The sequence below is a fragment of the Manis javanica genome, chromosome 13, assembly GCF_040802235.1.
Source record: "Manis javanica isolate MJ-LG chromosome 13, MJ_LKY, whole genome shotgun sequence".
NCBI lineage: Eukaryota > Metazoa > Chordata > Mammalia > Pholidota > Manidae > Manis > Manis javanica.
Window position 1 is genome coordinate 37,108,720 of NC_133168.1, and position 14,962 is coordinate 37,123,681.

General features: G+C 36.3%; 1 protein-coding gene across 6 annotated transcripts in view; it reads left to right on the forward strand.

Annotated features, from left to right (window-relative positions):
- KPNA5 (karyopherin subunit alpha 5) overlaps positions 1 to 14,962 on the forward strand; it is a 60,051-nt gene that overhangs the window by 9,569 nt on the left and 35,520 nt on the right. The gene's annotated exons all lie outside the window — the stretch shown is intronic.

A 14,962-nucleotide genomic window follows, 5' to 3' on the forward strand; every position in this document is an offset into this window, starting at 1 on the left:
ACCTATAAAGGAAAACCCATCCGGCTAACATCAGACTTCTTGACAGAAACCCTACAGGCCAGAAGAGAATGCCATGATATACTTAATGCAATGAAACAGAAGGGCCTTGAACCAAGGATACTGTATCCAGCACGACTATCATTTAAATATGATGGCGGGATTAAACAATTCTCAGACAAGCAAAAGCTGAGGGAATTTCCTTCCCACAAACCACCTCTACAGGGCATCCTACAGGGACTGCTCTAGAAGGGAGCACTCCTAAAAAGAGCACAGAACAAAACACACAACATATGAAGAATGGAGGAGGAGGAATAAAAAGGGAGAGAACAAAAGAATCTCCATACAGTATATATAACAGCTCCATAGCGAGCTAAGTTAGGCAGTAAGATACTAAAAAAGCTAACCTTGAACCTTTGGTAACCATGAACCTAAAGCCTGCAATGGCAATAAGTAGATATCTCTCAATAGTCACACTAAATGTAAACGGACTGAATGCACCAATCAAAAGACACAGAGTAATAGAATGGATAAAAAAGCAAGACCCATCTATATGCTGCTTACAAGAAACTCACCTTAAACCCAAAGACAAGCACAGACTAAAAGTCAAGGGATGGAAAAACATTTCAGGCAAACAACAGTGAGAAGAAAGCAGGGGTTGCAGTACTAATATCAGACAAAATAGACTTCAAAACAAAGAAAGTAACAAGAGATAAAGAAGGACACTACATAATGATAAAGGACTCAGTCCAACAAGAGGATATAACCATTCTAAATATATACTCACCCAATATAGGAGCACCAGCATATGTGAAACAAATACTAACAGAACTAAAAAGGGAAATAGACTGCAATGCATTCATTTTACGAGACTTCAACACACCACTCACCCCAAAGGATAGATCCACCAGGCAGAAAATAAGTAAGGACACACAGGCACTGAACAACACACTAGAACAGGTGGACCTAATAGACATCTATAGAACTCTACATCCAAAAACAACAGGATATACATTCTTCTCAAGTGCACATGGAACATTCTCCAGAATAGACCACAAAAAGGGCCTCAATAAATTCCAAAAGATTGAAATTCTACCAACCAATTTTTCAGACCACAAAGGTATAAAAGTAGAAATAAATTCTACAAAGAAAACAAAAAGGCTCACAAACACATGGAGGCATAACAACATGCTACTAAATAATCAATGGATCAATGAACAAATCAAAATAGAGATCAAGGAATATATAGAAACAAATGACAACAACAACACTAAGCCCCAACTTCTCTGGGACGCAGTGAAAGCAGTCTTAAGAGGAAAGTATATAGCAATCCAGGCACACTTGAAGAAGGAAGAACAATCCCAAATGAATAGTCTAACATCACAATTATCAAAACTGGAAAAAGAAGAAATGAGGCCTAAAGTCAGCAGAAGGAGGGATATAATAAAGATCAGAGAAGAAATAAACAAAATTGAGAAGAACAAAACAATAGCAAAAATCAATGAAACCAAGAGCTGGTTCTTTGAGAAAATAAACAAAATAGATAAGCCTCTAGCCAAACTTATTAAGAGAAAAAGAGAATCAACAGAAATCAACATAATCAGAAATGAGAATGAAAAAATCACAACAGACTCCACAGAAATACAAAGAATTATTAAAGACTACTATGAAAACCTATATGCCAACAAGCTGGAAAACCTAGAAGAAATGGACAACTTCCTGGAAAAATACATCCTCCCAAGACTGACCAAGTAAGAAACACAAAAGTTAAACAAACCAATTATGAGCAATGAAATTGAAACAGTAATCAAAAAACTACCCAAGAACAAAACCCCAGGGCCGGACGGATTTACCTCGGAATTTTATCAGACACACAGAGAAGACATAATATCCATTCTCCTTAAAGTGTTCCACAAAATAGAAGAAGAGGGAATACTCCCAAACTCATTCTATGAAGCCAACATCACCCTAATACCAAAACCAGTCAAAGACCCCACCAAAAAAGAAAATTACAGACCAATATCCCTGATGAATGTAGATGCAAAAATACTCAATAAAATATTAACAAACAGAATTCAACAGTATATCAAAAGGATCATACACCATGACCAAGTGGGGTTCATCCCAGGGATGCAAGGATGGTACAACATTCGAAAATCCATCAACATCATCCACCACATCAACAAAAAGAAAGACAAAAACCACATGATCATCTCCATAGATGCTGAAAAAGCATTTGACAAAATTCAACATCCATTCATGATAAAAACTCTCAGCAAAATGGGAATAGAGGGCACGTACCTCAACATAATAAAGGCCATATATGATAAACCCACAGCCAGCATTATACTGAACAGCGAGAAGCTGAAAGCATTTCCTCTGAGATCGGGAAAAAAACAGGGATGCCCACTCTCCCCACTGTTATTTAACATAGTACTGGAGGTCCTAGCCACGGCAATCAGACAAAACAAAGAAATACAAGGAATCCAGATTGGGAAAGAAGAAGTTAAACTGTCACTATTTGCAGATGATATGATACTGTACATAAAGAACCCTAAAGACTCCACTCCAAAACTACTAGAACTGATATCGGAATACAGCAAATTTGCAGGATACAAAATTAACACACAGAAATCTGTAGCTTTCCTATACACTAACAATGAATCAATAGAAAGAGAAATCAGGAAAACAATTCCATTCACCATTGCATCAAAAAGAATAAAATACCTAGGAATAAACCTAACCAAAGAAGTGAAAGACTTATACTCTGAAAACTACAAGTCACTCTTAAGAGAAATTAAAGGGGACACTAATAAATGGAATCTCATCCCATGCTCATGGCTAGGAAGAATTAATATCGTCAAAATGGCCATCCTGCCCAAAGCAATGTACAGATTTGATGCAATCCCTCTCAAATTACCAGCAACATTCTTCAATGAATTGGAACAAATAATTCAAATATTCATATGGAAACACCAATGACCCCGAATAGCCAAAGCAATCCTGAAAAAGAATAAAGTAGGGGGAATCTCACTCCCCAACTTCAAGCTCTACTACAAAGCCATAGTAATCAAGACAATTTGGTACTGGCACAAGAACAGAGCCACAGACCAGTGGAACACATTAGAGACTCCAGAAATTAACCCAAACATATATGGTCAATTAATATTTGATAAAGTAGCCATGGACATACAATGGCAAAATGACAGTCTCTTCAACAGATGGTGCTGGCAAAACTGGACAGCTACATGTAGGAGAATGAAACTGGACCATTGTCTAACCCCATATACAAAGGTAAACTCAAAATGGATCAAAGACCTGAATGTAAGGCATGAAACCATTAAACTCGTGGAAAAAAACATAGGCAAAAATGTCTTAGACATAAACATGAGTGACCTCTTCTTGAACATATCTCCCCGGGCAAGGAAAACAACAGCAAAAATGAGCAAGTGGGATTATATTAAGCTGAAAAGCTTCTGTACAGCAAAAGACACCATCAGTAGAACAAAAAGGAACCCTACAGTATGGGAGAATATATTTGATAATGACAGATCCGATAAAGGCTTGACATCCAGAATATATAAAGAGCTCACACGCCTCAACAAACAAAAAACAAATAACCCAATGAAAAAATGGGCAGAGGAACTGAACAGACAGTTCGCTCAAAAAGAAATACAGATGGCCAACAGACACATGAAAAGATGCTCCACATCGCTAATTATCAGAGAAATGCAAATTAAAACTACAATGAGGTATCACCTCACACCAGTAAGGATAGCTGCCATCCAAAAGACAAACAACAACAAATGTTGGCGAGGCTGTGGAGAAAGGGGAACCCTCCTGCACTGCTGGTGGGAATGTAAATTCAACCATTGTGGAAATCAGTATTGAGGTTCATCAAAATGCTCAAAACAGACCTACCATTTGACCCAGGAATTCCACTCCTAGGAATTTACCCTAAGAAGGCAGCAATCAAGTTTGAGAAAGACAGATGCACCCCTATGTTTATCGCAGCACTATTTACAATAGCCAAGAATTGGAAGCAACCTAAATGTCCATCAGTAGATGAATGGATAAAGAAGATGTGGTACATATACACAATGGAATACTACTCAGCCATAAGAAGTGGAAAAATCCAACCATTTGCAGCAACATGGATGGAGCTGGAGAGTATTATGCTCAGTGAAATAAGCCAAGTGGAGAAAGAGAAATACCAAATGATTTCACTCATCTGAGGAGTATAGGAACAAAGGAAAAACTGAAGGAACAAAACAGCAGCGGAATTACAGAACCCAAAATTGGACTGACAGGTACCAAAGGGAAAGGAACCTGGGAGGATGGGTGGGCAGGGAGGGATAAGGGGGGGATGAAGAATGGGGGTATTAAGATTAGCATGCATGGGGGGGAGGGAGAAAGGGGAGGGTGGGCTGCACAACACAGGGAGGACAAGTAGGGACTCTACAACATTTTGCTAAGCTGATGGACAGTAACCGTAATGTGGTTGTTAGGGGGGACCTGATATAGGGGAGAGCATAGTAAACATAGTATTCTTCATGTAAGTGTAGATTATAAATTTAAAAAAAAATGAAAGAAAAGAGGGATTACTCCTTGATAGGATAAATCTATTGGTAAATCAAAGATCAACGCATGTTTTAAATATCCTTAATGTTGATCACTTAAAGGGTGTCAGATGATCAGCTATGGAGGTACTCTTTTCTGATAATATTCCTTTCTCTTAAAAAAAAAAAAAATGCAGTTACTGTGTGCTGACCTCCAATGAGTTCTGCACAGTGGTATAGAGGGCATGTCAAAGTGTGGGCAAAGGGTCTGTTTGCTTCTATGCAGAAGATCAATGCCTAGCTTGGATACCCAGAAAATGAACTAAGATACGATATGAGGAGGATCTTCCGGCATCAGCACTCTCTGGAGGACTTGTGCCGGCGGATGATCATCAAAAAGCCTCCACAGGGTTCCGGATGATCCTGCGGTTGTGGCTGCATCCAGCCCACCGTCTCCTGGACTTGCCATTGGAATGAGGAGGGAGATGTCTAGGCTGGCATGTGCCTACAGTGAGACAACGAATTTGACCGGATCTGTACTGTTGGAACTCAACCAGGAGTTGGGACGGGTGCAAGTTGTAGCACTCCAAAATCTCATGACTATAGACTATCTACGGTTAAAAGAACATATGGGATGTGAACAGATCCCAGAAATGGGTTGCTTTAATTTGTCTGATTTCTCTCACACTGTTCAAGTACAGTTGGACAATATCCATCACATCATAGACAAATTTTCACAAATGCCTAGGGTGCTTAAATGGTTTTCTTGGCTTCACTGGAGATGGATGGTAATTATAGATTTGTTTTGTTTATGTCACCGTATTCCTATTAATATGTGTGTGCAAATTAGTGTTTAAAACCTATACATACTTAAGGTACTCTACAAGAAGATATGTCAAAGAAATAATCAATCCTCCCATGTTTCCTTCCATATGCTACATCTATAGCTTTTCTTCTTCCTTCCTAATTACAACCCTTAAATAGAATTCGTCCCTCATATCGAATTTACCGAGTATCATAATTTCTCCAGGTGGTAAAGATACCTCGAGACAAGTGCTCGGCATAGAAGCCACAGGGCATAAATCCGCAAAGAAGTAAAAAGCTAACCTTTTCAAACAATATGGCTTCTCTCTCACTTACCAACTTTACATTTCCCTGTATGGCCCCGGAAGATGACTGGTTAGCCAGAGACGGGTAAGATTCCTCAAGGGAGGAACAACCTAAGACAGGCACAGTCGCAGGGGGGCCATCAGGTGAGAATTTGGGGATCAACAGAGGTGAGGCTCAGAACCTCACCCCCCCTGCTTTGAGAGAAATCTTCTGCGTCCGTGGATGTCTTGCTGTCCTTGTCTAGCTGGATTAATACTTAGTCCATAGGCACACACCTGATCATCTACATTTGCCCTCTTACAGCACTAAACTATGTTTTCTACCTTTATCTTGCATCTACCTACCACTTCAGCATTTTATTAAAAATAAAAATAATAATAATAATAAAGGGAGAAATGTGGGATCAACATATAAATCAAGTACAAAAATCAAACGAATATTCATATTTGACCTGATTGTTTATAGTTCATAATGCGTGATCAAAACCGAAAGTTTCTGTGATGAATGCCCTTGTACTGTTCACCATGTAAGAATTTATTCACTATGTAAGAATTTGTTCACCATGTAAGAACTTGTTCGTTATGCTTCAGAAGATTGGAGACTGATGACAATTAGGCTTGAGATGGATTAATGATTGTACATTGAGCATTGACCCCCCCTATACTGAATTTTATTGTTGTTAACAACCAATTGATCAATAAATATGAGAGATGCCCTCTCAAAAAAAAAAAAAAACAAAGATACATAATAGTTCTTAATATGATAAAATTTAAATGTTGCTAAAGCAGGAAATCTTTAATACATAAATATATAGTATGTTTAGTATGTCAGATTTTTATATTTGACTTTGAAATGTTCAAAGATCAAGTTATAAGAAATTTTTCTTTAAAAATTAGAATTTACCTGAAATGACTTAACTATTGGTTTCTTTTTCAAATACTTCAGGTTTTTTTTTTTTAAGAAATTACCCTAGTAATGGGGTATATGGTGGGGACTTGATAATGGGGGGAATCTAGTAACCACAGTGTTGCTCATGTAATTGTATATTAATGATACCAAAATAAAAAAAGAAATTACCCTATAATGTAAGGTTCTTTACAGAAATGACATAAAATTATTTGAAAGATAGGTCTCTTTATCCATCTTGGTTATCATTCCTTAAGAGGACTTTTATTTAGGCTAAATGCCAGTGGCAAGTAGTAAAAAGGAAAACCTAATTGAGAAGATGGTTGAAAAGAAAATTTATTATCATTTCTGTGCCATTCTCTCCAAGCTGAGGAATTGAATAGGAAGAATCAATTTTTAAACACTAGTTTGCAAAAGATGTTTTATTCTTTTAGAGAGAGTAGTTTTCTGTGGATAGAAGTGATCTCTCAGCATAGTCATTCAACTAACATTTAGTACCTAGTATGTTCAGGCCACTGAACCACTCGCTATAATCTCATTTACTTTGGCATTATCCAAAGCTAATGTTTCATAGTATTTGAGAACTTAGCTGAGCTATAAAAGAAAATATGATTTGAATACCAGAGTTATTTTTGAAGTTCATGTTGTTAAAAGCATCTCCTAAATTTTCAATTTGAGATTTTTTGGGGGCTGATTATATGGTTTGTAGACTGAGCACTTTGTTTCTTTTTACCTTTGTTCTTTGTCTCTAGGTCGTTTTTATTATTTGTTAATATCTCAAATGAAATAGTAAGCGTTCGTTTAATTCCTTTATATGTCCTATGGAGCTTTTAATCATTACTAAAACTAAATTAAAAAATTAAACTTTAATGAAGAACAAACAGTACCCAGCTATGTAATGCTAGTTATAAACGTAATTTCAGAAAAGGAGTAGGCTTAGAAAGTTTGAAAATTTGAAAGTTTCATTTAAAATTTGAGAAAGCTAGTTAAAAGGAAGTTATGTCAAGTAAGCTACCTGATACTCTCACTTTAGTTGGACAAAAGGAAAAAAGTTACTAGCTTATAAAAAATTATGAATTGTCAGTTCATGTTGAAAGTCACATTTAGTTAATGCTTAAGTGTAAAATTCCTCTTAATGTATGTTTTTATCAATTCTGTTTGAATAAGTTTTGTTTTATTCTAACTCATTTATCAATAAATGTTAAACTTTTACTATTATAGAGTTTATATACTAACACAGCTTTGTTTTAATTTAATTTATAATATAGCAAATTTGGACAGGAAGAGATTTATACTTTCTCATAATAAACCACATTAATACAGATAAAAAAGAACAGCATACAGTGCCCCTTGGCCAACTATGGTCCTCAGGTCAAATTTGGCCTGATTTATGTTTTAGTGAATTAAGTTGTTTTGGAACAGTCACACCCATTTGTTTGCTTAATGTCTGGTTGCTTTCATGCCACATCAGCAGAGTTAAGTATCTGTGACAGAGAAAAGCCTGCAAAGCCTAAAATATTTACTGAAAAAGTTTGTCAACTCCTGCTATAGAAAATCAGTGTACTATTTTATTTCTAAATGAGCTATGGTTTTAGATTCTTTATAGAAAAACTTATAGATTTTTTTGTGTGTGGTAAAATAGGGATAAAATAAAATTTACCATTTTAATCATTTTAAAATATACAATTCAGTAGCATTAAGTATAGTTGCTGTGTTTTGCAACCATCACGACTAGTTCCAGAACTTATCACCCCAAACAGAAACCCCAATACCCATTAGGCCATTACATCTCATTTCCCTATTGCCCAGCCCTTGGAAACCAGTAATTTGCTTTCTGTCCCTATGGATTTCTCTTTTCTGGGACATTTCATTTAAATGGAATCATATAATATGTAACCTTCTCTGTCTAGCTTCTTTCACTTAGCATATTATTCAAGGTTCAGCCATATTGTAGCATGCATCTCCACTTCTGTCTTTTCATTGCTGAATAATGCTCCATGGTTAGTTCATTAATTCATTATTTGATGGTCATTTGGGTTTTTTCCACCTTTTAAGTACTGTAAATACTATTCCTATGAACACTCTTGTTCAAGTTTTTGTTTTGAATAAGTTTTCAATTCTTTTTAGGTATATACCTATGAGTGGAATTGCTGGGTCACATGGTGACTCTATCTTTATCTTTTTAGGAACCATCAAACTGTTTTCTGTAGCAGCTGCACCATTTTACATTCCCACCAGCAATCTAGGAGGGTTTCAGTTTCTCTACATTCTAACCAATACTTGTTAATATCTGTTATTTTGATTTCAGACATCCTAGTGAGTGTTAGGTGGTATCTCCTTTTACTTTGATTTGCATTTCCTAATGACATTAGACATCTTTTTATATTTGTTGGCCATTTATATATCTTTGGAGAAATGTCTATTAAGTCTCTTGCATATTTTTAAATTCAGTTGTTTGTCTTTTTGTTGTTGAGATGTAAGTTCTTAGTATATTTTGGACAGATTCTTATAAAATATGTGATTTACATACTTTTGCATTCTCTATGTGTCTTCACTCTCTTGATAGTGTCTGCTGATTTGCCAAAAATTGTTAATTTAATGAAATACAATTTATATTTTTCTTTTGTTCCTTGTGCTTTTGGTGTCATATGTAAGAAATCATTGCCAAATCTGAGGTCATGAATATTCACCCTTATGTTTTCTTCCTAGTTTTAAGAGTTTTAAAGTTAGAGTTCTTATAGTCTTATCACTTTAGCTCTCATGTTAGCATTTTTTATCCATTTTGAGTTAATTTTCTTATGTGAGGTACATATGGACATCTACTTATACCAGCATGATTTTTTGAAATGACTGTTCTTTCCCAATTGAATCATCTTGACACTTCTATTGGAAGTAGTTGACCATACATGTGTGGTTTATTTCTAGATTCTCAGTTCTGTTCCATTGATCTAAACATAGATCCTTATACTAGTACTATAGTGTTTTGATTACATAGCTTTGTAATAAGTTTTGAAATCAAGAGGTATGAGTTCTTTAATTTCCTTTTCTTTCTTTCTTCAAGGTTTTAGCTATTCAGGGCTCCTTGCAATTCCATATGAATTTTAGGATTAACTTACCCATTTCTGCAAAAAGACGGTTGGCATTTTGATAGAGGTTGCATTGAAACTGTAGATCACTTTGGGGAGTATTGCTGTCTTAGTATTAAGCCTTCCATCCATGAACATGACATATCTTTTAATATAGGTCTTCATTAATTTTTTCAACAATATTTTTTAGTTTGCAGTATACCTCGTTGTACCTCCTTGGCTAAATGTGTCCTATTTTAGATAAAATTGTTCCTGGATTTCTTTTTTGACTTTTTCATTGGTAGTGTATAGAAATAAAATTGATTTTCATGTGTTGATCTTGTATCCTGCACCTTTTTTGAATTCACTTATTAGTACTAATTTTTTTTGTGGATATTTTTGCATTTTAATATATAAGGTCATGTCATCTGTGAATAATGATAGTTTCACTTTTTGCTTTCTAATTTGGATGCCTTTTATTTCTTCTACCTAATTGATCTAGCTAGAGTTTCTGGTACAATGCTGCATAAAAGTAGCAGAAACAGGTGTCTTGTTTCTGTTTATGGGGTAAAACCTTCCACTTCACTTCACCATTGACATGTTAGCTGTGGGTCTTACATAAATGCTCCTTACTATGTTCAAGTATTTCCTTATATTCCTAGTTTGATAAGTGTTTTTATCATGAAAGTGTGTTGCATTCTGTTAAATGCTTTTTATACATCACGACATAATCACATGTTTTTTCCCATTCATCCTATTAGTGTGATATCTTATTTGTATACTGAACCATTTTTGCATCCTGGGATAAATCCTATTAGTTCATGGTAAATAATCCTTTTATATGCTACTGGATTCAGTTTCCTGGAATTTTTCTGAAGATATTTGCATGTGCATTCATTAGTAATATTTATCTGTATTTGTGATGTCTGTGGCTTAGGATATCAGGGTAATGCTGGCTCATAAAAAAAGGTAGGAAATGTTCTCTTCTATTTCCTAGAAGATTTTGAAAAGGATTTAATTCTTCTTTAATGTTTGGTAGACTTGACCAATGAAGCCATCTCATGCGGAGCTTTTTTTGTTGGATTGTTTTTGATTACTGATTCAATAGCTTTACTTGTTAGAGGTCTATTTAGATTTTGTATTTCTTCTTGAATCAGGTAGTTTATGTGTCTCTAAAAAATTCTTCATTTCTTCTGGGTCATCCAGTTTGTTGACTTACAACTGTTCATATAGTATTCTCTTGTAATTACTTTTATTTCTAAAAGATCAGTTGTCATATCCCCACTTTTACTTCTAATTTGACTCATCCTTTATCAGTCTAGGTAAAGGTGTGTTAATTTGTTAATTTTTTTCAAAGAATCAACTTGTGATTTAGTTCATTTTCTGTAGTGTTTTTCTATTCTCTGTTTCATTTATCTTTGCTCTTTATTATTTCCTTTTAGTTTTGAATTTAGTTTGCTCTAATTTTTATGGTTTCTTAAGATAGAGGTTTAAGTTACTGATTTGTGATCTTTCTTATGTAGCTGTTTAGAACTATAAGTTTTCCTCTGAGCATTGCTTCCACTGCATCCCACAAGTTTTAGTACGTTATGTTTCATTATTTCAAAGTAATTTCCTTATATTTTTTCAACACCTTGGTTGTTTGAGTATGTTAATTAACTTCCACACACTTGTGAATTCTCCAGTTTTCTATTAGTGATTTTTAGTTTAATTCCACTGAAGTCAGAGAAGATATTTTGTGTGATTTCAGTCTTTTAGAATATATCAGATTTGCTTTGTGCTCTAACATAGTATGTATTGTGGAAAATGTTCCATGTGCACTTGGGAAGAATATCCTGCTGTTATCAAGTGAGTGTTGTATAGTGTCTTTTCTATTTAGCTGATTTATAGTGTTGCTGAAAACCTCTTTTTTACTGTTCTTCTGTTTAGGTGTTCTATCTATTATTTAAAACAGTGTATTGATTTATGTACAACTGTCTGTCTACAACTCTATATAATGTCTACTTCTCCCTTCAATTGTGTCAGTTTTTGCTTGTATATTTTGCTGTACTTTTACAAGTTTATAAGTGTTGTGTCTTCATGATGGATTGACTTTTCAATCAATATATAATGGTCTTTGTCTCTTAAAACAATTTTTAACTTAAAACCTGTTTGTCTGATATTAGTACAGCTATTCTTCTGGGCTGTTACTTGCATGGAATAGTTTTTTATAATCCTTTTACTTTCAACCTATTATGCCTTTCAATCTAAAGCCTTTCATTATGGATGCTTGTGGATTATTGTTCATTTTTAATGCATTGGGCCAGTAACTGTCTTGTAGCTTGAGAGTTTAATCCATTTACACTAATATAAATACTAAAGAAGGACTTCTGCCATTTTGTTGTTTTCTATGTCTTCATTTTTTGTTACTCAATTCCTTCCTCTTGTCTTCTTTTGTGGTTAATTGACTTATTTTTGTAATATGCCATATGGGTTTTCTTCTCATTTACTTTTCTGTATGTGTTTTAGTTTTCTTAATAGTTAACCTAGGAAGTACAAGTAACATCTTAAACTTACAAAAAAATTTGTTAGATTAATACTAATTTAGCCTCACATATACAAAAATTCTGCTTCTGTGCATCTCTGCCCTACCCCATTTTCAGTTTTTTTATAATTGTCACAAATGTCATTATACTTCGTAGATTTATAATTATCGCTTTATGTGTTTGCCTTATAAATCACGTAGAAAAAAAGAAATTGCAAACCAAAAGTACAATAATACTGGTTTTTTTATATTCACCTATGTAGTTATTCTTAACAGTATTGTTTATTTCTTGATATGGTTTTGAGTTATTGTTTATTGTCCTTTCATTTCAGCCTGAAGGGCTCCTTTAGTTCAGTCTTGTAAAGCAGGTCTTCTGGTGGTGAATTTCCTCAGCTTTTGTTGTTCTGGAAATCTTTTACTTTCTCCTTCATTTTTTTGAAGGATTGTTTTGCTGGAATTTTTTTCCTACAGCACCTAAGCTATATCCTCTTTGCTTTCTGTCCTCTGGTTTTTGATAAGAAACCAGCTGATGATCCCAATGAGAGAATTCCCAGTTAGGCAAAACAAAGGGAAGCCCCTTGAATCAGTCTTTCAGGGAGCACTCAGGTCAAAACAGACAAAGAATTCCTTGGAAGCAAAGTTTCCTTAACTCTTCTGTAACCAGGAACTCATAATGTGAACTCTAGCTTTTGTCTTCAAGGCTGCTGCCAGATTAGGGAGGGAGTTGGGTCAGGGGTAAGTTATACTTCCAGGGATAAGCTCTCCTATCACATTTCAGTGCTTTCCCAGTTAAAAGTTTTCTTGGTTACTGTAAACTTTGGACTATCTTTGATAGTTCTGATAAGTTGATTCTGAAGAGTTTGCAAGTATTTTTGTTTTCCAGGGGAGGGAAAGGCCCCAGACTTCCCTTCTCCACCATTTTTGCTGATGTCATACCCAAATATGGACTTTTTAAACCTAGATTCTTTATATTTCTAACAGGCTGTAGATTCAGAATACTAAGACAGTCTATTAGAAACAGCATCTCTGTTCAACAACTGATGTTCATTCAGTTTATAAGTCCGGGGAAAGGAAATCCCAGGGCAAAATACCTCTAAAAACCAAAATCAGTCAAAGGGATAAAGTTTAAAAACCTATATATTGCTCAGAAACTGCAGTCCCAGGCCGTCTTTCTTCTCTGCTCCAGCAGCCACCACACCAGCCCTCCCCCTCACCTCTGAGGTACAGATAAGCCCTCTGTTGCCCAGGTAATCACCCACTGATATAGAGATGAATTTCTCCACCCCCGAGGAAAGATGCAAATGCACTAAAGCCATATTTCTTTCTACCTCTGAACGCCTATTGATATGCAGATATACTAAAGCCAGCCGAGATATTCTGGAAATGTCTCAATTTTACCCACAATCCACCCGTCCAGAAATCTCGCCTTACAATTTACTCGAGCCCCTTCTTCAGACCAATCTGGTAACATGCAATAGCAACAGCAATAAAATCTTGATAATCCTCAAGCCACAGGATTCAGCCTATGCAGATTAAGTAAATGTACTTTACAGCACAGTCTCTCACTAAGCACAAAACACATTTCTACACTTGTTTACTCATTCCTATCATGCTAGATTGCTCACAAACTTTTACCAAACATTAGACAAAGTCAAGCCTCTCTTTAAACATTATTTTCTTAACAACAGCAACACAATCATAATTCTCAAGCCAGAGGATTCAGCTAGGTTCCTTCACAGCAAAATCTCTCACTAAGCACAAAAATACGTTTCTACACTTGTTTACTCATTCCTAACAATCATGCTAGATTGCTCACAAAACTTTTACCAAATATTAGACAAAGTCAAGCCTCTCTTTAAACATTATTTTCTTAACAACAGCAACACAATTATAATTCTCAAGCCAGAGGATTTGGCTAGGTTCAAAGTCCCATGCAGATTAAGTCCAAAGCTCGTCCATTCCAGCCATCACGCGGCAACTGCAGCCAGGGGGCGCATCCAGGACACAAAGACCGTAGAAGCAAATAACCGTGATTGTTGGAGGCCAATTTGCTGTTATAACAGGAATACACAGAAGGCCAGCTTCTAGGCCTTTTCCCCAAGGTGCCGGTAGAGCCAGCCATCACCGATCCATGTGTTGAAATGTCCAGGGCCACGTCCATTTTACTCTCCTAATTGCTGCACCCATCCTTGCAACACATGTCCAATAAAGTGGGTACCTCGATCTCTCTCAGTAAGTGGCAACCGACCATAGGCTGCAGAGAGACCATCTAGGCCCCTTTTGGTGGTTTGCTGATCTGCACAACATGCAGGGCACTCGTTCCGGGCTTGGCTGACTTCTTCAAAGGTGAAAGACAAGCCACACTGATGGGCCCACATTGTCTTTTGAGGTGTCTGTGTCATGCCATTCCATGGCCTTTGGGTCCAGTCTTATACCTACCCCGCAATGGAATAGGAGGTTATTAACTTGGTCGGAGCTGTTCCAGTGATGGGCTCTGTAGCCAGCAAGGCGTGGAACACAGCAGCCAGTTGCTTCAAGGTGACCTGGACCTCAGCTCCTTTCAATGGTTATGGCCAGGCTCCAGCCAGCAGCAAGAGCAACAGCAGTGGCAGAAGCAGTAGCTTTAGGCTCGGGCCACGGGCCGGGGTCAATGTGGCCAGCAGCGGTGGTGGCACCTCCATGACGACATGAGTGTAGACACATGTCCCTCAGCACAAGCGCCACTTCTCCCCATCATTTCTAGGGGCGGCCCTCCCAAAGGTTGCACCCATTATGACAGGTTCCGCATTCACAGGAACCCT